The sequence below is a fragment of the Camelus bactrianus genome, chromosome 3 (assembly GCF_048773025.1).
Source record: "Camelus bactrianus isolate YW-2024 breed Bactrian camel chromosome 3, ASM4877302v1, whole genome shotgun sequence".
Classification (NCBI taxonomy): Eukaryota; Metazoa; Chordata; class Mammalia; order Artiodactyla; family Camelidae; genus Camelus; species Camelus bactrianus.
The window spans coordinates 10,476,649-10,499,115 of record NC_133541.1 but is presented as its reverse complement, the minus strand read 5'-3'; positions in this window follow the sequence as shown (position 1 = coordinate 10,499,115).

The following is a 22,467-nucleotide window of genomic DNA, read 5'->3' as shown; positions in this document are numbered from 1 at the left end:
GCCAATCTCAAAATTCAGAGCTTTGGAAATGCTCTAATTTTCATGGCCTTAAAGAATTTCCTACAGTTGATCATTCGTCTTAGATTCTGAGGAATGTGAGCTTTTTAGGGCCTATTTTTTGTTCTCCTGCAACCCAATTGTGCAGCGAGGCTAAGAAGACAGAACTGCCTTCCCAGGACCTTGTTGTGGCCCTTTACTAAGACATAAAGTTGACTGGTGGTTTTTCTTATTCAGAGCTATTGATTTCTCCTGTTTTTGACTATTTTATTTATACAGAGACAACCAACGATGTTAATTAACATCTAAGAATATCCTTGTGGTATGGTTAACAAAACTAAAACTATAAATACTAAACCTGGAGGCTTTTTAAAGCACATAGAGCTATTTACAAACCATGTTTCTCATGTGAAACATAACTTCATTGTCCTTTTCTAGTCATGCATTCCAAGCTTGGAAACCAGAATCTCCAAGTTCACCAAGGTACCTTCCAAGAAATAGCGTTCTATATTTACCTGTAAGCCCTGGTTCAGTAAGCCCTAGAAAAGAACCAGAGCTTTCATAGGAGGAATTTGGATCATAATCTCCATGTATGAAACACAGCCTTTATTTCCTTAATTGCATGATGTAATGGAACGGGTTTTTGAAATGCCTTTTTCCTTTAAATATTACATCTCTGACACGTCTGTGATTGAAAATTTGGGGTTTGGTTTTATTTTGTTTTGGTTTTTTTATCTATCCAAATAACCATTTACCATAAAATTAAAGGACTCAAAAAGATCACTTGGATCAATGGTTAACCACTTCTCAGATAAGAATTATAAATATACATCATATTTTCAAAAAAAGCATCTTGTTAGGTATACTTAATTATTCATTTATAATGCGTATACAATTTCCCATAAGGTATTTTTTATGAATTCTGAGAGATCAGTTAGAAGAAGCCACCATTCAAAAGTTGTATTATTCCATTTTTCCCAAGTAAGTCCTTTTAAATTGGTAGCTAGATTAAAAAAGAAAGGTTTTCACACAGTCCCACCAGAAAATAAAACAATAAAATAATAGCAACAATATTTTAAGTCAAATAATTGAAGTTAAACTTTCCTCTTCAGCGCCAATCAGACGTACACAACTAATTCTTACTCTTCTGATCTTGAGTCAGCAGCTCACCCCATGGAATTACCTGCTTCCGCAGTAAACCTGGAAATCCTGACTCGGGTCCGCGCTGTGAGACATCCACTCTGGAATCAGGGTCATGAGGTGCTGGGAGCCTGTGAGCGGGGTCCTACTTCTTATATCAACCATCATGAGTACTTGCTACAACCCCTTCTCCCAACGTTCTGAGAAATTGGTCTCATTTGTTCTCCCAAGACATTTAACTTCTTCTTTGTAACTTGTAGCAGAAGCCTTTAAGCAATAACAAAGGAGTAACGCCAACCACCTATTGAAATAAGACAAGGTCAGAATGGAGGAAAACGGAATTCCTGATCAGGGTATGAAATACAACTATACACGTGCAGTCAGTTCATGGTTACCGGGAGAGTTAGAAGACCTTAAGACCAGTGAGGGCATTTGCAAATTTCCCAGACTTTATAATCTATCTTACAAGGCATATATTAAGATTTTCAACATTAGCAAGTGTGTTTTATTCCTAGAAACAATATTTTCTTAACAATCAGTTTGCTAACAAATAAGGTGCTAGAGTTTCTATGTGAATTATGATTAGAATAGATTTATATCAGTTGTAAAATATAATATAGCTGAAACTTATTTATGTTACAAGTATGCTCTTGATAAAAAGACCTTTCATTGCCTTGTTGAGCTAATTAAAAATAGACAACATACATTTTTTTATACCAACTTACTTTAGCCTTCTTCCTTACTCATGACTTTCTAGAGTAAGCTTTGGTGCTATGCAGCAGCCACCTTTAACTCAGGGCCTGATTTTAGGAAGATAATATCAAAAACAGTTATCAGAAGAGACAATGTTACAGCAATAAATGAATATGTCTTCCTTGGGTACCTCAGGACAAGAAATAGTTGCCATCTTGTTACATAATTAATCTGTTACACAATATTTCTTCAAATGAAGAAAATCAACAGTTACTCCAATTTTTCCCTTTTGAAGAAGTTGGGAAATTTTATTAAAAACAATTCTAGAACCTGACAAAATTCATATCAAAATCTCAGAAGTTAACAGGTTCTCAGGAAATGAACGTGTTCTGCTGAGAACATCTGTTTTGTAGGCAGGACACACTGATATGTTCTGTTTCTGTTTGAGAACAATTTTCTTCCAAGTTAATTTCATTTCTCTTTATTATTTACAAGTTACTTTGATGAATAATGACAGTATGCACATATGCATGTTCTTAAAATACATAAACAAACATGTAATAAAATATACTGAATGGCACAGGGAACTATATTCAATATCTTGTAATAACCTATAACGAAAATGAAAAAAAAGAAAAAAAATATATATATACTAATTTTAAGCATATTATAAGTAACTCATATCACTCTTATTTATAATTTGCAATGTTTTTATACAGAAAAAGAAAAGAAAAGAAAACCACTGCTTTGGGACCAAGTACTTTGGCTTTTTCTTTTTATGGATTTGAATCGCTCTAAATCTCTCTTAGAAAGTGTCCAAATACTCAAAAAGCTTATTTATTAATCAATTTAAAATAGTCCAAAGTGTTGGAAGTTATATTTCGGTTTGTTATCACAGAATAACACAATCACTGTTGATAAAACAATTGTAACAAAAATGACATTTATCAATTTTGCATTGCGACTGAATTACTCCAAAGGCAGATGCCCTGACAAAGCTGGAAGGTCAAGCAGTTTATCGGGGATGGAAAAGAAACATGAGCAGGGGGTTGAAAAGTGATACAGATTGGAAGAGATCATAAGAGGACCTGCTAGCAACCAAAGGCTCCCCATCCAAGCCTTCCCTGTCCTTGGAATGTAACTTCTGCCCACAGTTCCCATAGCCTGAGCCCTTTTCAAGGACGCAGCCTTGAGAGGGCAGCATGTTGTTGAGACCACCTGAATGTGTCTGCGACTGAACCCACTTAAGGCCTCTCTATAAACTGTGCAGATGCTGGTGGGCAAGTGTGGTCTACTAATCTTGTGATGCCCAAGCCTGGCAGGTAAATTCCCATGCTTGTTAATATTGTTGTCAAGCAATCTGGAGTGATCTGCCTTTTTCTCCACTCTCTCTTTGCCCTCCATGTGTGAAAGCCAGTTTCAGATTCCACCTGGGGGACTCCCAAAGTTTGGAACCAACATTACAGGGAAGAAAAGGCAATTAATAAACTTTGCTTTGTCAAGCCTGTCGAGCCAGGCACCACTCTGGATCAGTGCAGCTTAGTTCTGCACACTAATTTCTTGTACTCAGTGAAAAGCACACACCTCTTTGTTATCACATCCAAAGAGTACTTTAGTCAGATTTGGTGGGTGAATTCCATGTGAGTGATTCTGTTGGGATCTCCACGTATTCTATTAAGAGAAACACATAATTTAATAACGATAAGTGAAATTTTTCCTTGGAATAATAAGGCATATGCAAGGAAGCCCAAATTAAAGAGCTGCCAGCTTCCATAATAGAAAAAGAAGACATTTTCTAAGAGCCAGATTTTTCTATGACAAGTGAAATTTTTGATTGGATAATGTTAGTTTTGTTAAAAAGCCAGTTCTTGCCATACCTAATAGATTATGGCGTATTTCAAAATGTACATCTTTCCGGGTGCTCCTGTGATTCAGACTTTCAGAAAGCTCTTGACATTTGTGACATTTCTGAATGCAAGGCTTTTTATGTGTTTTCTGGATCACACGTTATGCTAATACAGCCCAAATGCGTGCATCAAAGGAAAAGACACTAATTTTACTTTATCATTTTCTTAATGAGGACACTATTTTCAAATGAAGAAGTATACAAACCGACAGGTGATATGAATATTTACATGCTCTAATCCCATGTCACGGTATAGCACTTTAAAATATTTCAAGTAAGAAGAAAGATTAACATTTAGGTCACTATTTAATGCTGAATTAAATCTATCCCTGAAAATAACTCATTTGAGTGATTATAGGATAAACAAATAATCCTAATAAAAGATCTTGTTTGCTTATGACTAAATTAGCTTATACACGAACACTGAGAAGTATTGGTAAATAACTGTTCTTCTGTCTGTTGGATACTACACTTGTTTTGCAACTACAATAGTACTGGATACAAGATAAGTTAAACTGTTAAAGAAACAGAAAAATAAAACAAAACTGTACTTACTAAGAAAAAAATCTAGAAAACAAGCATCCTAAAGCACTGAGAAGATTTCAATTCTGGGATTCCTGAGGTCTTGTATCATATGCCAAGCCTTCATATGGTCTCAAGAATTTGTCGACATTTAGGTTTCTTAACAATAATCAGTGAAAAAGAGATTAACTTCAATGTCAGGGATTGGCACACTAAGACCGGGGCTTGTTTTGCTAAATTGAATTCTTGGGGGGAGGGGACATAATTAGGTTTATTTATTCACTTATTTACTTAAGCTTTTTAAATGGAGGTACTGGGGATTGAACCCAGGACCTTCTGCATGCTAAGCACACGCTCTACCACTGAGCTATACCCTCCCTCTGATAAACTGATTTTCACTGAAACACATCCATACCCATTCAGTTATGTTTTCCAGGACTGCTTTTGAACTACAAGGACAGACTCAAGTAGTGGACACAGAAGATGTATGGCTGAAGAGTCTAGAATATTTACCATGTGACCTGTTATAGAAAAGCTTTCTGTTCCCTTTTCTACATTCCTGATCATTTTTAAAACTGGTTATAAACATAGTAGGGCTATGGAAAATTGGAGAATTTTTAATCTACTACAGATGTCACAAATTACAGCCAAATAATTTTTACATCATTTTATTTTGGAGTAAGAAAATTTTTACTTTTCTTCATGAATTTTTTTGCTTGAAATATTATGGTATTTTAGGAAATCTTATAACAAAATGTTCAGATTATTTGATAATAGTTTTGATTTGTGGATTTTTTTTCTTCTGTGATTTGAAAGGTGAGGTTTTATGCCACAGGTGAAATCTTTTTAGAAATTTAAGATGTATATCTGATTTGTCAAGAGCAGAGTTGTCTAGACCTTCCAGCAGAATCCGTCTCTTCAGTGTGCTCAGGAGGCCGGAGGACTTCTGAAATGTGCAGATTGTTGGGTTCCAGCCTTAGGGATATTGATTTATTAGGTCTGAAATACAATCCTGCTTTTGCTTAAGAACCAGGACTACAGAAGTCTGATGTGTTCGGGTAACTCACTTAGTTTAAAGTGAAACAGTACACAGTATACAGGAAACATAACATTCGTATTGATGGCGAACTTGTCTGCTATACTCTGCTTCATATAAAATATTTAAAATCAGGGTCAATAGAGTCAACCAAAATACATCTACCATAAAAAACATGGGAGTATGTAGAAAAACTATCGCCATTTATTTTTGAGCCCTACATCTTTAATAAATAAAGTACTGATGACACATGTCAAGCAATCAGGCATTGCTAGGTGCAGTGCAGAAAGCAGTATTTTCTATTCATGAAAGCTAACGCAGAAGGCCAGAGCTCAGTGGGCACTGGGTGAGCAAAAATGGCATTTTGCCTAAATAGTATGATAATGGAATGTGATGACATTAGCAACTCAAGTTTGCATAGCACTTGATAACTGATACACCATTACGTTCTCATTTGATCCCCAAAGCAACACAAATGACAGGGTTGACACTGTATCCCCGCAACGTAGATAAGGACTTTCAGGCTCAGAGGGGCTCAGCTAACTGCCTTTCCAAGGTTAACACGGAAGTGAGGATATGCTCCACATGGCACTCATCCTCAGATCTGATTAAATGAATGCTATGCCTGTAGTAAAACATGAAATGACTACATGAACCAAGTCAGGCTTATTGACTCGTACAGCAAGGGTGAACACAGGCCAGAGCAGCTGCGGGGCATCTCAGTAAGGGGGACTTGGAAAGGGATTCACAGGATATTTGAATAATTCTAAGGCCAGTGTTTAAGGAAGCAGGGGGCCAGTCCTGCATTCAGGCTGTCAAGCAAGAGGGGCAATTTTATGATAATAACACAAATAATGATAATGTTCTTAATTATTTTATATTTAATTATAAGAATAGATAGAAGTATAATTATGTCATATAAATATATCGTATAAATATGTAAGTAATTATATAAATAAACTTATGCATTTATTATATGATATATTATTTTATATAATGTATATGATATACAAAAGTTTATATAATTATATATTATGTATATTACAATATACAATATAAAATTAGTAGTATATGATTATTATTAACATAATAGTAATATTAACATACATACATTTCAATAATATTTCTCTAAGATACTGAAGGAAGGAAGAGTCAAGGCTAGAAAACAAACACTGTGCATGTCAGACAGAAGAGGGAGATGTCTGGGGTTTCTGTGGCCATGGGATCGCCTTGTTCCTGTCTCATTCCACACACACTCAATGTGTCCTCTTTGTCTGGTTGATATTCTTTTAAACTCACTTGGAAATATAAAGGTTTAGCTGCCACATAATGCAAGCTGAGTTCTTCCAGATTCTTGATGGGCAGACACTATTTAAAGACCTTTGTAATAATAAATGAATGCGAGAATAAAACCACGTTTAGATGGTAACAAAATATATTGTTGGCAGAACTTACCCAGATAAAAATCATTTGGGGGGAAAAAAACTGTGTACTACCTATCTTTAATTAAAGTGTAGTATTGTGTATATTCAGATCAAAACTTAATTTATTCTAGTTGTAACAAAGAGTTTTATTTTTTTTTAATTGAAACATATAGTCAAAGGAGAAGCAAAGAAGATAGAGACTGGTTACAAGAAGTAAGTAAATAAATCATTCATTCATTAGTTAGCCCATGACTCTGTGGGGCAGCAATGCATCGTGAAATCAAGAGTTATGGAAGAAGTTGTGAATGCCTATTTGATCCTCAATGACATAGCAATATGAAAGATAAAATTCAGAAAATCAGGGGCTTAAAATGGTTGGATATTAACCTAAGGCAAACAACATATGAGGAGATGTTTTTAAACACTCTAAAATCAAACAGATACATTTCTTAACATAAGGCTTCATGCAGAGAAACAATATCTCAGCGAATATGATCAAAAAATACTATTGTGTATATTACTGAATCATTATATTGTACACCAAAAGTTAACACAACATTAAAAACTGACTATACTTCAATTTTAAAAAAAATGTTATTTACAAGGCTGAACAAGAAAGATGACAGACTTACAAAAAAATTCAGTTTATAAAGAATAACTTAATTTAATTAAAAATACCCATAAACACAGTCCTCATTCTTTATTTTATGCAGTTCAACGTACTAGAAAGTTTGGGAAATTATAATGTTAATTTCAACATTTTTCATGTTAATATCCAGACGTAAGACAGTCTACATTTCCGTGGCCCTAAAGCTACGCCTTACTTTTGATATCCTCGTCTTGTTACGGTTTCACCCCAACTTTTTGATTTCTCCAAATAAAAACATTAGAATGCATCAAATTAATCAAATCAAATAATTGAATCACTCAGCGTTCTAATTACCTTGATTAAACCCTTAAATTATAAAGTAGCTTTTTCGTTTTCTAATCAATTAATGTCACCTGTCTACAAAAACAAATAAATACGAACGGACATTTGAGTAAGTTTATTTCACTAAATATATTGTCATATGTTCATTAAATGAAAATTAGAAGTTTTTCTAAGACAACATAATCATAATTGTAGTGCAAATTTTTGAGGAAAATAACTCCTTCCTTTTGGCTTAAGACCATTTTTGTTGACATTTGGAGAATCCACATTTAAAAACAGTAACATTTTAAGATGAAAACAAATTCTCAGAAGGACAGTATTTGCACAATATTTCTTTCCTTTAAGGAAAGGAATATTGAAACACACTGAAACAAGGTTTTGAGATTTATGTTGCAGGATATTTGATTTACATACAAGAGTAAAATTCAGTAATTTTTTATTTTGTAAGATGTGCTCTGTAGTGAATAGAATAACCCAATGTTATAGACCATTACAATGGGAAATGCTTTTCAATTAAAAAAATTCGGTCTCTACACTTTGTACCAAAGAAAATATGAAAGATGCAGCAAATAAGAGTGACTCACAGCCCTGGCTTCACATAGGATCCACCTGTATCAATACCAGCCCTCTTTCCTCTCGCCCAAAATTATTCCAGATGAGGTGGGGTTTGCATCACTGGACCTGCTATTCATCCTCCCCACCTTGCCTACCTTCTATATGAACTAAGTGTTGTCATTCAAACATTATTTTTTCTCCTCTTCTTGTTGGGGTGTTATATATTCTTTCTGCTTCTTTATACTGACTTCACCTATTTAATTAATAGATTTAAATCTATTATGCACAATTTTTTTTAATTTAACTAACATCAGATTATGGCTTTATCCATCATTTGCTTCTATGCCATCTGTATTTACTAAATTTTGCTCTCTTTTTTACAAATATCTTTATGCACCCTTCCTTCTTCTGTTGGAAACTATCCATTTTCCCCTGTCGGAGGAAGGTAGTTAGTAGTAAACCGTTTTTGTATCTAAAGATGTCCTTATTCACCTTCTTTCCTAAAAGATCATTTGTCGGGTTAGCATCCTAGGTTAACAGACGTTTTCCTCGAATTCAGCGCAGCCGTAACTCCATCAAGCTCTGCCTTCTTTGTTGCAATAGAGAGGCTGCTAGTCTACCCACTTTAAAGAGGCTCACCCATCCAAACTTATCCACCACTTTTTAAGATCTTCTCTTTTGCCTTGGGGTCCTACAACTTCTCTGGAATGTGTCTAGGCTGGGATACGCTTCACATTCGAATTGTTCTGAAGTCTCAGCTACTTCATTATCTCGATCATCCATCTGGTTCTGGATTTGGAAGGATCCAGATCACCCTGCTGGGTGGCAAGTCTCATTCTTATTCATCCTATCAGCTTCCTCACATTAAGGAAACCCTAAATGTTTTCAGCTGTCATATCTGGTATAACTGGCTATTAAAATCAAAATTCGAGGTTTCCAGAAACACTCTGAGTGAAAGTTAATTCCAGCCCTCACTTTTCTCCCAGAGATTCTGCTTTCACTATATTTGGGGGATCCAAAGATTCCTTATTTTATGTCCGTTCATAAATATATTCTTCTTCTTAAATGTATCTTATGTAGCATTTTACTTGTTTGAATTTGCAGGATCACTCAAAATATCTAACACAATGCACAGGAAGTTGAGAAACAGATGTCCCAACTCTTTGATGAAGAGGGTTGTGAAGGCAGGCGGGAGGTAGGGACTCACTTATTTTGAGAATCAGAGTCTGCAGTGTACTTAGCCTCCCTTCCCCTTTTCTCCTGTTCCACTGCGTGGTTGGTGTAAGGTAGGGTAGGGAGCTGAGTTAGATAAGTTCACTTTTATTTCAAAGTCCTGACTTGAGATTTCATATGTAGGATAACAATGATTCAGAACACGAACAGCAAGAGCGGACTATTCAATTCACACCATGAGTAGAGCTCACTGTTTTCCATTCTTTTTTTAAAAACTACAACCCTAGGGAAACCCTAGAAAGAGGAAAGCATTTGTGTGAGACAGATGTTCACACCCCCATCTCTACTCCAATCCCAACCCAGCCAGTAAAGTCACAACCGCCTTGAAGCCATAAGCCACAGAGGCACCTCTCAATTAAAAATGAGATTGAAGGCAAATGCATTAAAATTGCATCAGAAATGAAGTAAAGTCTCCAAATAATTGACAGTGAATAAAACACTGTGGGGCCACTGAGCTGCTGCTTTCTGCCATTTTGTTTCTCAAAGTTCATTTCAAATTCCTGTTTGCAAATCATTAGCCTGGCTTGGGTTAGATGCCTACCCATTGGTCACAGGGCAGTGAGCATCTGTGTTGATTCTCCCACCAGGAGTACATGACGTTGGGAAGACGTGTTTCTGTAAGGGCATCGCCAGATAGCCAAAAAAGTCAAAGAGAAAGATGTAGTGGGCAGACAAGAGCAGCACATGACTGCCATGTCTCACATTGACATTAAGATGTTATTGGAACAAGAAAAAGTATAGTCAAGCTTGTAAGAAATACATGCCTAGAAAGATATTATGGGGGAATAGCATTTCTATACACAAGAAGGAAACCCAGAATATAAGGGATTCATATTTAAAACTGAATGAAACCTGGACAAAATTGTGAATAGACTAGTTTGAAAAGAAAAGTCAATCAAAGAAGCAGGTTTTACATGAGATGTTAAACTTGTGATGAGCGTCTTAAGCCGAAGAAACAAATACACTTTTTGAAAAATGTGAGAATGAATTATTCACCATGATCATGTGCTTTTCCTTAAAGTCATACTAAACAATACTCATAGTTTAAAGAACTCTTTTATATTATACACAAGCTTGTATACAGGCATGTGTTTGGTATTTCCAGGTTAGGTGTATATATTTCCTATAATAAAATATATTTCTTAAAAGCAAAGAAATTAAGTTATCTTGAAGAAATAAAGAAATATTTCAATGTTATATATTCCTCTTCATAAGTAAGTGAATACATTGATTAATGAAAGAAAGTGTGTAGGAGCTCAGATTTTGCTTTTTCAAGTAACTTTGATCAGTGTTTTAGAAAACCAGTCACTGGCAAACAACAGACAGTAGAATTTTGAAGTCCATTGTACTCCGGTTTTCTTTATTTGATTTTCTCCTTCCCTTTCTTCCAAGACAGAATTGAAAAGCTCTTTTCCACTGTCAGCCAATATCAGGCGCTTTGCCAGAGAGGCAAAGAAGTGGAGGTAATATCATAAAGGGTAATGACTAAATTTATTTTAGAGCCTCTGCTTCTATAGCTTTGGAAAGAAAATGGTTCAGAGCTGAGAAATCAGGATAATGCAATCAGAAATCCCTGTGGTACCATTCTTGACCTTTAAAGCCAACATGCATTTGCAGAATAGAAAACTGAGCAAGAATCCTGCTTTCAAATACTCTCCTAGTGATGCATGGGGGGTTTACTGGCTAGACACTGCTTCTTATCAATATTTCAAAGTCTGATGGAACAGGTGCCCTTTGGAACCAACGATCATAGTAAGAACTGGAAAACACAGTGGCTTGAAGAAAGTCATCTCCAGTGGTACTAATCTCAGCTACAAAAGAGAATAGAAGAAAGTTAGAAGAAAATATTTTTGGAACACATTTCAGAAAAGGTATCTCTAATAGTGGACTTGAAGCTTCAAAAGTTATAATGCGTTTGTTATTATTTAATTGCAGTAACAGAAAGACATTCATGCTGATATAGGTATAGGAGTTTATTTTGTTAAGGCACATAGATGACCTTCTAAATATTTGTGGAAATAGAAAAAATGCACACCCAAGGTACCTGGATCTGGTGTTTGAAAGTTAGAAACTGAAACTCTTTCTCTCTTCGTCTCTGCCTCTTGCTGTGCCGTCTAATGCACTCCCCTACGTCTCCGTAAACACAAATTTCCTAATGAGTTACGTCTTTTCTGTCCCCCAGTGGCTTAGTATACCCTATCGTTCACGCTGGCTTTTCATCCAAACGATCACTCAAGTTCAACACCAAGCATAAATTAATTAGCCTAGACTGTAAGCTTTCTAGTTCAAATTCTTAGAAAGTTAGACTCAGCATAGCATATAAATTAGGTTTCTTAAGGCCAAACTTCAGTCCTGTTAACAGCATTAAAGGAGTAACATGTTACCAAAAAATAATGATAACAAATCAATAAAGGCAGAAGCAGACGGTTGGAACTTCAAGGGGCTACAGATTATCTACAAAAAGAATACAGGAAGGGGAGTGATTACTAGCTTCGCTACAAAAATTAGTAGAGTCAGGGTAGGAAAGGGATCATTGGTCCACCAACTCAGACCAATTGAGCTGATTTATTTTACTTAATGAGGGACTGTATTGTGATCTCCAAAATAAACAGCCTAATTCTGAGAATATCTATGAATAAACTGTGCTATATCACCTTATGTATTAAGGATTACCAAAAGCTTTGGAAAATCGTGAGACATAAATGATACCACTGACCAGCATTAGAACATCAGACTATTTGTGATAGTAGAGGACAGAGGTATAAAGTCACAAGTAAACTTGGGAAAAAATATCTGGGAAAAAAACATAGTAATTAATCCTCAACAGATGACATTATGGGAAAACAGTGACCTTTACATTAAGTGACGTTTCCCTTTTGACAACATAGGAGAGTTGAACTATATTCATGTGATAGTCATTTTTTGAGCACTAACTGTGGACTGGACAATAAACCAAGAACTAAAATAATAATTCCAGTAACAACAACAATAATAAACAAGACTCCACCCCTGCTACCAAGGAGCTGACAATCTAGAAATTTTATCTCTTCTCGCTCTAAAATTCTGCTGACTCACGTGTGTTTGGGGCAATGGTGGTGTGGAAGGAGAGAGTAGATGTAATATCTCAGAAGCAAGTGGGCTCAGATCTGCCCTAGTGCCAGTATGCTTCCATCAAAAGACTCTGAAAGCTATTTGCACTAAAGAAATTTCAAATTGGAAGCAAATTAACACTATCTATTAATGGAACTAACACTGAATTATGGACTGTGGACTACATTTATAGGCCCAAAATGGCCTCTGATTAATTTCTGAAACCCAAATTCAGATAGGCTCTTAACTGCCTTCTGGCCAGCAGCATGACACAAGAGACTGAAGCAGTGGAGGTCACAGGTCATGAGTGAGTTCACTGACCTATCTTGCACAGCTTGACTGGTGGTTGTGGCAGATGGGAGAGAGGAGCCACAGGTTATTAGCCAAAATTGTACTATTACTCAAAAGACAAAGGAAGGAAAGGGGGAAAAATGAAAAAAAAGAAAAAATGACTCAATCCCCTTCTTAGAGTTCAAAGTCAAATTAGCAAACACTTGGGAGAATAAAAGCTTGGTGGAGGTATGTTGGGGTAGGAAAATATACGCTTTCTGGGTATAAATAGGAACCTGGGACTCCACAAAACATTAAAAAAAATCAGAGTTTGAATGTCTTGTGGATTCACAGATTTTACAGATTCTCATAAAATATGCTCATATTTGTGACGAGAGCCTACAAAGCCCTTCACCTTTCTGACTTCAGCCTCAGCTCCCTCCTCCTGACTGCTGGGTGTACCGACTTATCTTCTGTATGTCACATGCCTGTCCCACCTTCACCTTCTAGGTAATGAACTCCTGTTCATCTCTTCAGCTGGAGATCAACCCTTTCCATCTAAAGAAAACATCCCCAGACTCCCACAGAAAGGCTTAGCTGTTCCTTCTCTGTAATTTCCATAGTGAATGTTTCAGTTTTCAGGAAACCATGATGTTTTATTTTCTTGTATCTTTACTGTCTCCCTCATAAAGCGAACTCACTGAATGTAACGCAGATGGTACTTCCTCTTTGTGCTGTAAAATATGTTACTTCACAGGTGCTCAAAAAAAATAGAATATCAACATATAAAAATAAAAATTAATAAAAAATAGTTAAAAGACATTGTAGAGTTTGCAACCAGCCACAGGAATCAACAATAAAGAAAATACTAAAACAATGGCTTATTGTCTTCTTTAATACCAATGGCAACTGTCTTAAAAAAATCTCGTCTCAATTCCTGAATGATCTGTAATCAAATAAATAAAGCATATGATATGTGTCAGGACTGATGTCAAAAAATGGCCCCTATTCTCCAGCTTTTTTGTACCCTCTCATTCTTTGAAACATGACTTTGCAATATTTCTTACCGAATCTAGACTGACCCTGTGACTTGTCTTAGCTTTTAGATGTTCACTTCTGCTGTCCCTTCTGGAGACCTGTCCACAATGAGAAACCTGTCCTGGGATGAACTTCCGGACTACTGGGGACCATGTAAAGCTGAGCAGAGTCAAGTAGGTCCAACCCAGGTCTCCCCAGATCAGCCAGCTCCCAGAAATCTGACCACGATGCCTGACAAGTCCAGCCCAGTCAGTGGAACCATCAAATCAATGTAGACATATGTGAAAGAGTAACTTTTTATGGTTTGATGCCACTATATTTGGGGGTGATTTATTATTCAGTGATAGTTAACTTACACAAAACGTTACAGAATTTTGGAAGGAGAAGAAATGTATCTCCTTACCATAGAATAAGGACCAGACAAATGCAGCTAAGATCAAAATTATAAGTATTTAAACACTTTACACAGACTGGCAGATAAAAGAATCAGTAAAAACCAGGACATAAACGAGGTTGAAAATCATATAATAAGATTATTCTTTTTCATGGGAACGTTTTTGTCAGATTATTTCATGAAAAATAGTTATCACTACCTCAGGGTTTTATATTCACATAAAAATAATTAAGTGTCGTAATAAAAGAACTTTATTCATAAGAACATAAACACTTATATCAATATCTTTTTTATATTCTTTTCTGGCATCTAATTTTATTGTAAAGTTATATTTAGACTCACAAATGTGTTTGAAAATGTATCTCTTTGTTTGATTGCCTGGCTTTTCCATCACTAAAAATGAAAAACTGAATCATTAGTTTTGTTCTACGATTCATTCAATTTTTTCTTTTTAATCTCTTGGAAGAGTGACTTATTCAGATCAATATCCATGATTTATAAAGCTATTTCATTGTCTGTAGTATTAAGCTATTTGAAAATTAATAATCCTTCTATTAAAATATGACTGCCTATAGTCTATAAATAAGTGTGGAAAATTCTGTTTATCTTATACATAAAGGTTACCATGCATATAACTGAAAACATAGTACTATTCGGATTATGCTTTTTATCTTACAGACTGAAAAACATCACGTTTACCTGGTATGATGCCACGACTTTAACATTAATTTAATTAATTTCCTGCATGAGACTTTTTGTTTTTAAAATGAACCATGACGCACCTTTTCTTTGTTCTCCTAAAGATTCAGGACAGAGATTCAAGGGCCATTAGCAAAATTTTTAAGATTGAAAGTTTTAAAATATAAGGATTTCACACTTGATATTTCTGTTTAACGATATAAGCAGTAGCTGGAATTTGGAAAATTCAGAACCACGTGTGAAAGAAAAAAAATGTATAACTGTAGAAAATTTTACTCTGAATTTAAGATATTCTCAAGGCTTCATCTCCTGGATCATAGAGCACAAAGCTAGAGTCTGCAGTGATATCACTTGTACATGGAAACTAAACAAGCCAAACTGGTGGAAACTGAGGAATGGAATGGGGTTACCAGGGCCTGGGAGGTGCGGAACTGGGGAGATGTTGCTTACCGTGCAAACTTTCAACTGTAGTTAAATGAGTTCTGGAGATCTAATGCTCGCATGGTGATTATGATGAACAATTCTATTTTGGACAACTTCAAAGTTGCTAAGAGACGGGATCTCAATTGTTGGCACCATCGAAAAAAAAAAAAAGATAATTATGGGCTATGAGAGAGGTGTTAGCTCACACTATGGTGGTAATCACATTGCCACTTATGAATGTATCAAATCAACACATTGTACCCCTTAAACCTACACAATGTTGAATGTCAATTATATCTCAATAAAAAGAAAGACTGAAATCATCAATCCAGCTTTATGAGCTTTAAACCCAAGCATCTAATATTCCCTAGACCTGTCAACTCAAATACACAACGGATCAAACAAACTAAACCCTCACCTTCCCCAACAAGCCTTAATTCTATTAGTAACATCATGATCTAGCCCTTGGATAAACCAGAAACCTGAGCAGTGGCTTTGGTTTTCATTCTTCACCAGAGCCTTCCCTCTTCTTCAGTCTCCTCTGTTTTAAGTCCTACTATACTGAGCTCATAAATAACTTCTTGAATTTGTTTGCTTCACAATTTCATTCATCTAATTTAAGTTAATATCATATTACACATAGAGTCAAGCCACAAGTCTCAAAATGATCACTGGGATTTTATTACAACCAAAGCTTCATCTTGTCTTTTCCAGATGAAGTGTTTTAAGATGAACTACCAGGGGCAGTGTGTTCCAAATTCTGGTCAACGCTTAACTCCCTGGTCCTGATGTGCTGAGTTACATGTGAGTTTCATAGTCTGTTTCTCCTTGGGGATCTTGTAAATTCAGTCCCCTCTTCTCTGAACACGCACACATATGCCTCCTTTCAGTGGATAGATCCCACTTGTTTTCAGACATCATTTCCTCTAGGAAGCCTCCCACAAAATTGGGAAAAGACCCTCGTGTTATTCTGAAAGCGCATCTATTACATCATATCTCCCAGTCTATTGCTTCAATCTTCAGTTAAACTATGTTGCCAACTAAACTATATATCCTGTATCTCCAATTAAATTATAAGGTCAGAGAGACTACAGCCTATTCTCATTCCATTTAGTAATATTCTGATGTCGAGCAGGGCTCCTGGCTCATAATGAAAGAAATATTTGTTGAGTAAATCAAATAATGAATAGATAATTATGTAATAACTTTAAATGGATAACCCTGACTTGTCTATGGATTATATACATTCCCAATGCAGATTTGTTAAATTGAATATTTTTCTTAATAAACTTTATATGATTGTTTACTGAGTGAACCAAGGAGGCAGACAGTTACAGTAGAAAGAAGACTAAATCAGATCAGACTAGAAGAGATCCAGTTTTGAACAACAGTTACACCTGTAAAATCATCACCACCATCCAGAGTCAACATACCTCAAACTTATCAAATTGTAAGCTTAAAACAGTAGTTTATTGTATGTCATTTACACTTCGATAAAGCTGTTTTTTAAGAAAGGCTAAATTGGTCAAAGGAAAACACTGAAAATACGATCGTTTTAAACATATAATATTAATATGTAATATGTGCACTCATTCCTAGGTGGTAGCTTTTGCTGGAAGGCGAAGGAGAGATAATCAGATGCAGCAACATAGCAGGAGAGTTGAATTATTACAAATACCACTCACATGGACTGGTTATACGGTACACTTCTTTCTACCCCATACTCTTCTATCCAGCCTCTCCTTTAAAACGTCACATGAACAGAGAGAGAAAACACTCCACGTTTTCTCTGCTGTCGAAGAATATGGTGTAAGCCATGCCATGTGGTCAATGACGCATTCCGTTAAAACGGATTAAAAATAAGAAAAAAATGAAATGGCATCTTAGACTTTTGGAAATAGAGAGAACATTGTAGACAATTTGGTCCACACTCTTGTTAATTTCACAGGTGAGCCACCTGAGGTGTGGAAAATGGTCTGAGCTCTAAAGGGCCACACAGCTGGCAGCTGGGATTGGCATTCACATCATCCAGATAGAAACTGACCAGTAAAGACTGGACTTCAATTTAAGTAATTAATTAAAAATACACAGGACTGAAAAAATTATTGTTATCAATTTAGGGTGTTTTTACACATATAAACAAATTGATGTTTTTATGTGATTAAATTCTTATACAAAAAAAATTGACAAGTAGAATACACTGCCTGAATTCTTTTTATTTAAGTAGCTTTTTTGATATAATTTATTATTTAATCAAATTCTGTATCAGCCATTTTCCCTCAAAAAAGAATATAAATGATATCACATGAGGAATTTATTCTATCCATTTGGGTAAAAATTAAGGGTACTCTCAGCTATATACATCCATTTTTTACCACTGCCTTACAGTTTCTCTCAACAAATATTATTATTACTCTCTCAAATTTCACTAATAAAATTAACCGGCTGAACTTCTATTCTCTAAATGCCTAAATCATTACATTCACATGCTAGGCAACTGGCCAATAGAAATCTAAGTAATGAAATTTTGGATTAGGAAAAGTCTTTCTGAGAAATTTATTTTTATTTAAAGTTTTAGAGAAAAGCAGTCACTGAGGGTAATCTCACTGTTATATTTTCTGTCGGCACTCTGAAAGCTTATTTATGGCCAACTACTTACTTTAGGCTTGGGGGTTGAGATTAAGGTCCATTGAAAGATAAAAAAATTTACAGTGGTTCCCTATAAAGTTGCAATATATATGTTTTCAATCATTAGGCAATATTCTTCTATGGTAACAGAATAACTGCCTGGAAAAAATTTTTGTATTAGTCATTGCTTTGAATCTTTCATTTTCATGAGCACTAAGCCACATTTTCTAAAACTGAAAGGCGTTTCAAGGAACAGAAGTGTTGTTGGGTGCTATGCTGACTGATTTTTGTATAAAATCATAAAAGTAAAGTTTTTTTAAGAGACATTTTCCTTTTGTCTTTCTCTCTCTCTCTCTTTTTTTTTTTTTTTTTGCGGTTACCACTTTTGACAGGTAGGGAGAAAAGACATAAAGAAAGAGGAATAATTGTTTTTCTTTTTCCCAATAATCCAAAGAGACACATGAGGCATTCTATAAATAGTATTTATGCCATGATTCTAATGTAATTACAGCTCTAGGTAGGTAATTAAGTGTCAAAGTTGTTTTTTACACAAAGCAGCTACTCTATGTGTGGCCTTTAATTATAACATTATGGTTATTATCTTTCAATTAAGTTATGGGGAAAAATATGGCACAGCAAGGTAAGCAGTGTTTGAGAAACACAAATGTGGTTTCTGTTAACCTCAAATGACTGCTTGTGACACTATTCCAATCCCCGGCCTCCCACTCAAAACAAGAAGACATTTATGACTATCACAAGGTTGTTTGTATTCGCTGAAGATAATTCACTCAGCTTCGACAATGATTCATGAATTCAGACAAATCTGCTTGCTTCCAATAAGCACAAAACCAGCCTGTTTTGGTTCTAATAGAGCTTAAAACAGTAACTCACATAAACCCTAATTATTTGGTATACCCTTATCAAAACACACACTTCCCATTAATCAGGATTCAGCTTGAAAACCATAAGCAAAATGAGCTAGACATCTAGTAGGACATCTGTGTATAAGTTACATGAGCTTAATAAACTTTCACAAAATAAGTGCACCAAGGAAACCTGCAACCAGATCAAGGAACAGAATATTACCATAATTCCAGGCATTACTCTCCCCCCATAGGGCAACCACTATCCTAACCTCTAGGACCCTGGGTACGTTTTGTGTGCGTTTGACCTTCTCATTAGTGGAATAGCACAGTATGTTCACTTTTGAGTTCAGCTTCTTTTGTTCAACATTAAGTTGACAATATTTATCTACCTTAGTGTGTGCAGTTCCAGTACATTCTCATTGCTCATTAGTGCTTGTAATTATGCAAACTTTTTAAGAGTTAAAAATCAATATACTATATATATATAAAATAAATACATTTTGTTCTATAAGAGTATGTTCTGTAACAATGTAAATGTATCTGCCAATTGGCAAGTTGTTAAATAAAAAATACAAATTGATTGCATTTTCTACTAGGTACCACTATTTTTCTACAAAGTTTTCCCCTTGTCTTTTGATTAACTAGTGAGAATTACAGATTAAAATGAAGCATAAAGGAAAAACCAGAAAATATTGGTTAATCATCCTCCATAGTAAATATTAAAATTGCTATATCCAAAATAATTACATTTCATGTTTGTTACATTCCTTGGTTTGTATTACATCTGTGTGGTTCAGCATAGGAAGGTTTTATATTTTACATTTGCCTGGTGCTTGAGAGATAATAAAGCATGTTTATGTTTTTTTCATTTATATGCCATAGAACTCAGTTAGAAAGGGCAGTTACTTCTCAAGTGCCTCTTATGTGTCTTGTGCAATACTAACTATGGTGTGATATTTTAAAAAGCAAAGATCAGCAACCAGAAAATAATACTATCACAGTTACTGTGCTTAAGGAAAATAGTTTTGGGAGCTGAATATGACTAAGGCACTCCTGGAAGTAAAAGAGTAAGAGAAGGCAGTTAATGGAATCAGGAGAATACAATTGTCCTTTTTCAAACAATTGCTTTAATTGTCTTTCTCCATTTGAAAGTGTTACTTTCACATACCGGATTTTCTCATGCCCAGCTCCTCCCTCGCAATCCCCAAAATAGAAATTTGAGATTGAATTTGACCGGGATGGTCAGAAGGGGACCTGTTAAGCTAGACAGGATAGAAAACACCTTTTAGATAGATATCTAAACCCAAGGATAGATTTCTCAAAGATTAGTGTCCCCAGACTGTAAGATATTCGTGGAATTCCCTTAGCTACATCCCCATCCAAGAGGGCAGTCCCGGCCCCATACAGGTCCACAGAGGTGGAAAGACTTTCTGGGAAGAAGCTCTCAGAGTAGTTAGGTTGTCAACACCCAGGAGTCCGGGGACAAGCAGTATGTTTCATCCAAAGGAGATGAGAATTATGGGTCCTTCACAGGCCATAGGGAGTTCGTGAGAAGAGCAAGACCAAAAGTGAGAAAGACAGGACCAAAATCTGAAGGACCTCATAGAGGGAAACAAAGGAAAGATTCCGGTAGCAGGGGAGAAAGTCACCAGGTCACTAACTATTGCAATGCACAAAGCAGGGACCTGGCAATAGGGTAAAACCCCAACACTCAGTGGCTGGTAGACGGATACACAAAACTTCAGCATTAGAAATTCTAATTTGAATTTGAATTTGAATTGTTCAGCGCTTGTTCTAGGATCTCTGATACTTCCACCCATTTGGGGATATCGATGACCTTGGGTCTGCAGTTCTGCTGAAGCAAGGCGTAGAGGATTTGACAGCCAACACTGGAGGGATACAAGCCCAACATAATATCATTCATCTGTTCTTTCACCAGCTTCCCCTTTGTAAAGTTAGAAAGTTGAGTAAAGCCATCCATAAGGTATTTTCTTGGTCTGTAAGTCTCTTTTTTTTTTTTTTTACCATTTTTTCACATAATCTTTTTGGAGGTTAGCACTTTTTAAGGTCATCCCCACCATATGATTCTGCACATTCAGACTCATTGAAACAGCAGAATTAATCCAGCCATAAAAATAGACAGAGGTCAACAGAGTGTCTAAGGCCAAAACGAAAAAGCGAAGGGAGGCTGTGATGAGAAAATTATACTCGACCTCACCTTTCTCTCTCCTTTGGCTTTGGTTTTTATTGGAGGCTATATTTCTGGGGGAACCATTCACATTTGCTGCAGGTAAATGCTGGTGTTCTGAATTTATTGAGACAGGCAGCAGAAGGTCAAGGTATATAGGCCAAGGGTAACTAAAACAGGGAAAGGTAGCATTTGAGAAAGATGACGAATGTCAACGTTGTGGATGAGACATGTGTTGGGGTGGAGAGGCATAAGCACTTACAGAGAAAGGTAACAGACGTGCTTTAATACAGACAAAATGAAAGAAAGCACTGGGCCAGTTAATTTTTTTCATTTCCTTCACTTCTAAAGTTGTCCTGTGTTGTGACAAATAATTCTGAAGAAAGAAGGTCTTTAAAATTATAATGCATTGCATGTAGAACTGTTGTTGAGTTATACACTTAACTTGCTTTTAAGGATCAAGAGAGCATCATTTTTACATAGTATAAATTCAGTCCCTGAACTGGGCTCGTAAGAGACAGGTAGGTGACTAACACATCCTTAGGATATAATTTTTTTTCCCAAATGTAGACAGTCAATCATATTTTCCATTTGAAAACCACTCTAGTGAGTTTAACTGAGCACAGACGTTCTTATGAAAAATATACAAATAAAAGAAAATTAAAAGCTAGAAACTAAACATATCTGATACAACTTCCTTTATAGACGGTAAAACTTGTTAGCACTGATCAAACAGCTTAGCAATGCTTTCCTTCTTAATAAATATTAAAAGCACTAAATGAGAATGCCCTTTCAATTTAATTTAATCCTATATATAAAATACGTAACTATTCCTATTAGATTCTAGGTTGTTCAAAGCACAGAAGTTAACAGATGGCTTTTAATTAAAAGCTGAATAGGCTTTTGAATATGACTTCATTATTTAAATGAGATACTCTTACAAATGTATATATAAGTATTTAACCTGGTTATTAACCTGCTAAAAGAATGCAGTTCATAGGGGTGTGTAAATTGAGTGGCTATAGTTAAAGAAAAGCAAGATTTTTTTTTCTTTAATTAAGTGTTTATTGAGATAATTGTAGGTTCACATGAAGTTGTAAGTAACTATACAGGGAAATCCCCTGTGTCTTTTACCAGTTTACTCCAAAGGTAACATCTTGCAGAGCTATAAAATAAAATCACAACCATTATATTGACACTGAAGCAATCCACAGATCTTATTTGGATTTTACTTGCATTGATATTTGTGTGCATTTAGTTCTGCTCAATTTTATAAACTGTATCTGCATATTCACCACCACAGTCAAGATATGGAACATTTCCATCATCATAAGTTTCTCTTGTGATGCCCCCTTATAAATGCAAATTATTTTTATCTCCCAAAAGATAGGATGTCAAATGAAAATGAAAGAAAAACATTTTAAGAAGATTGGA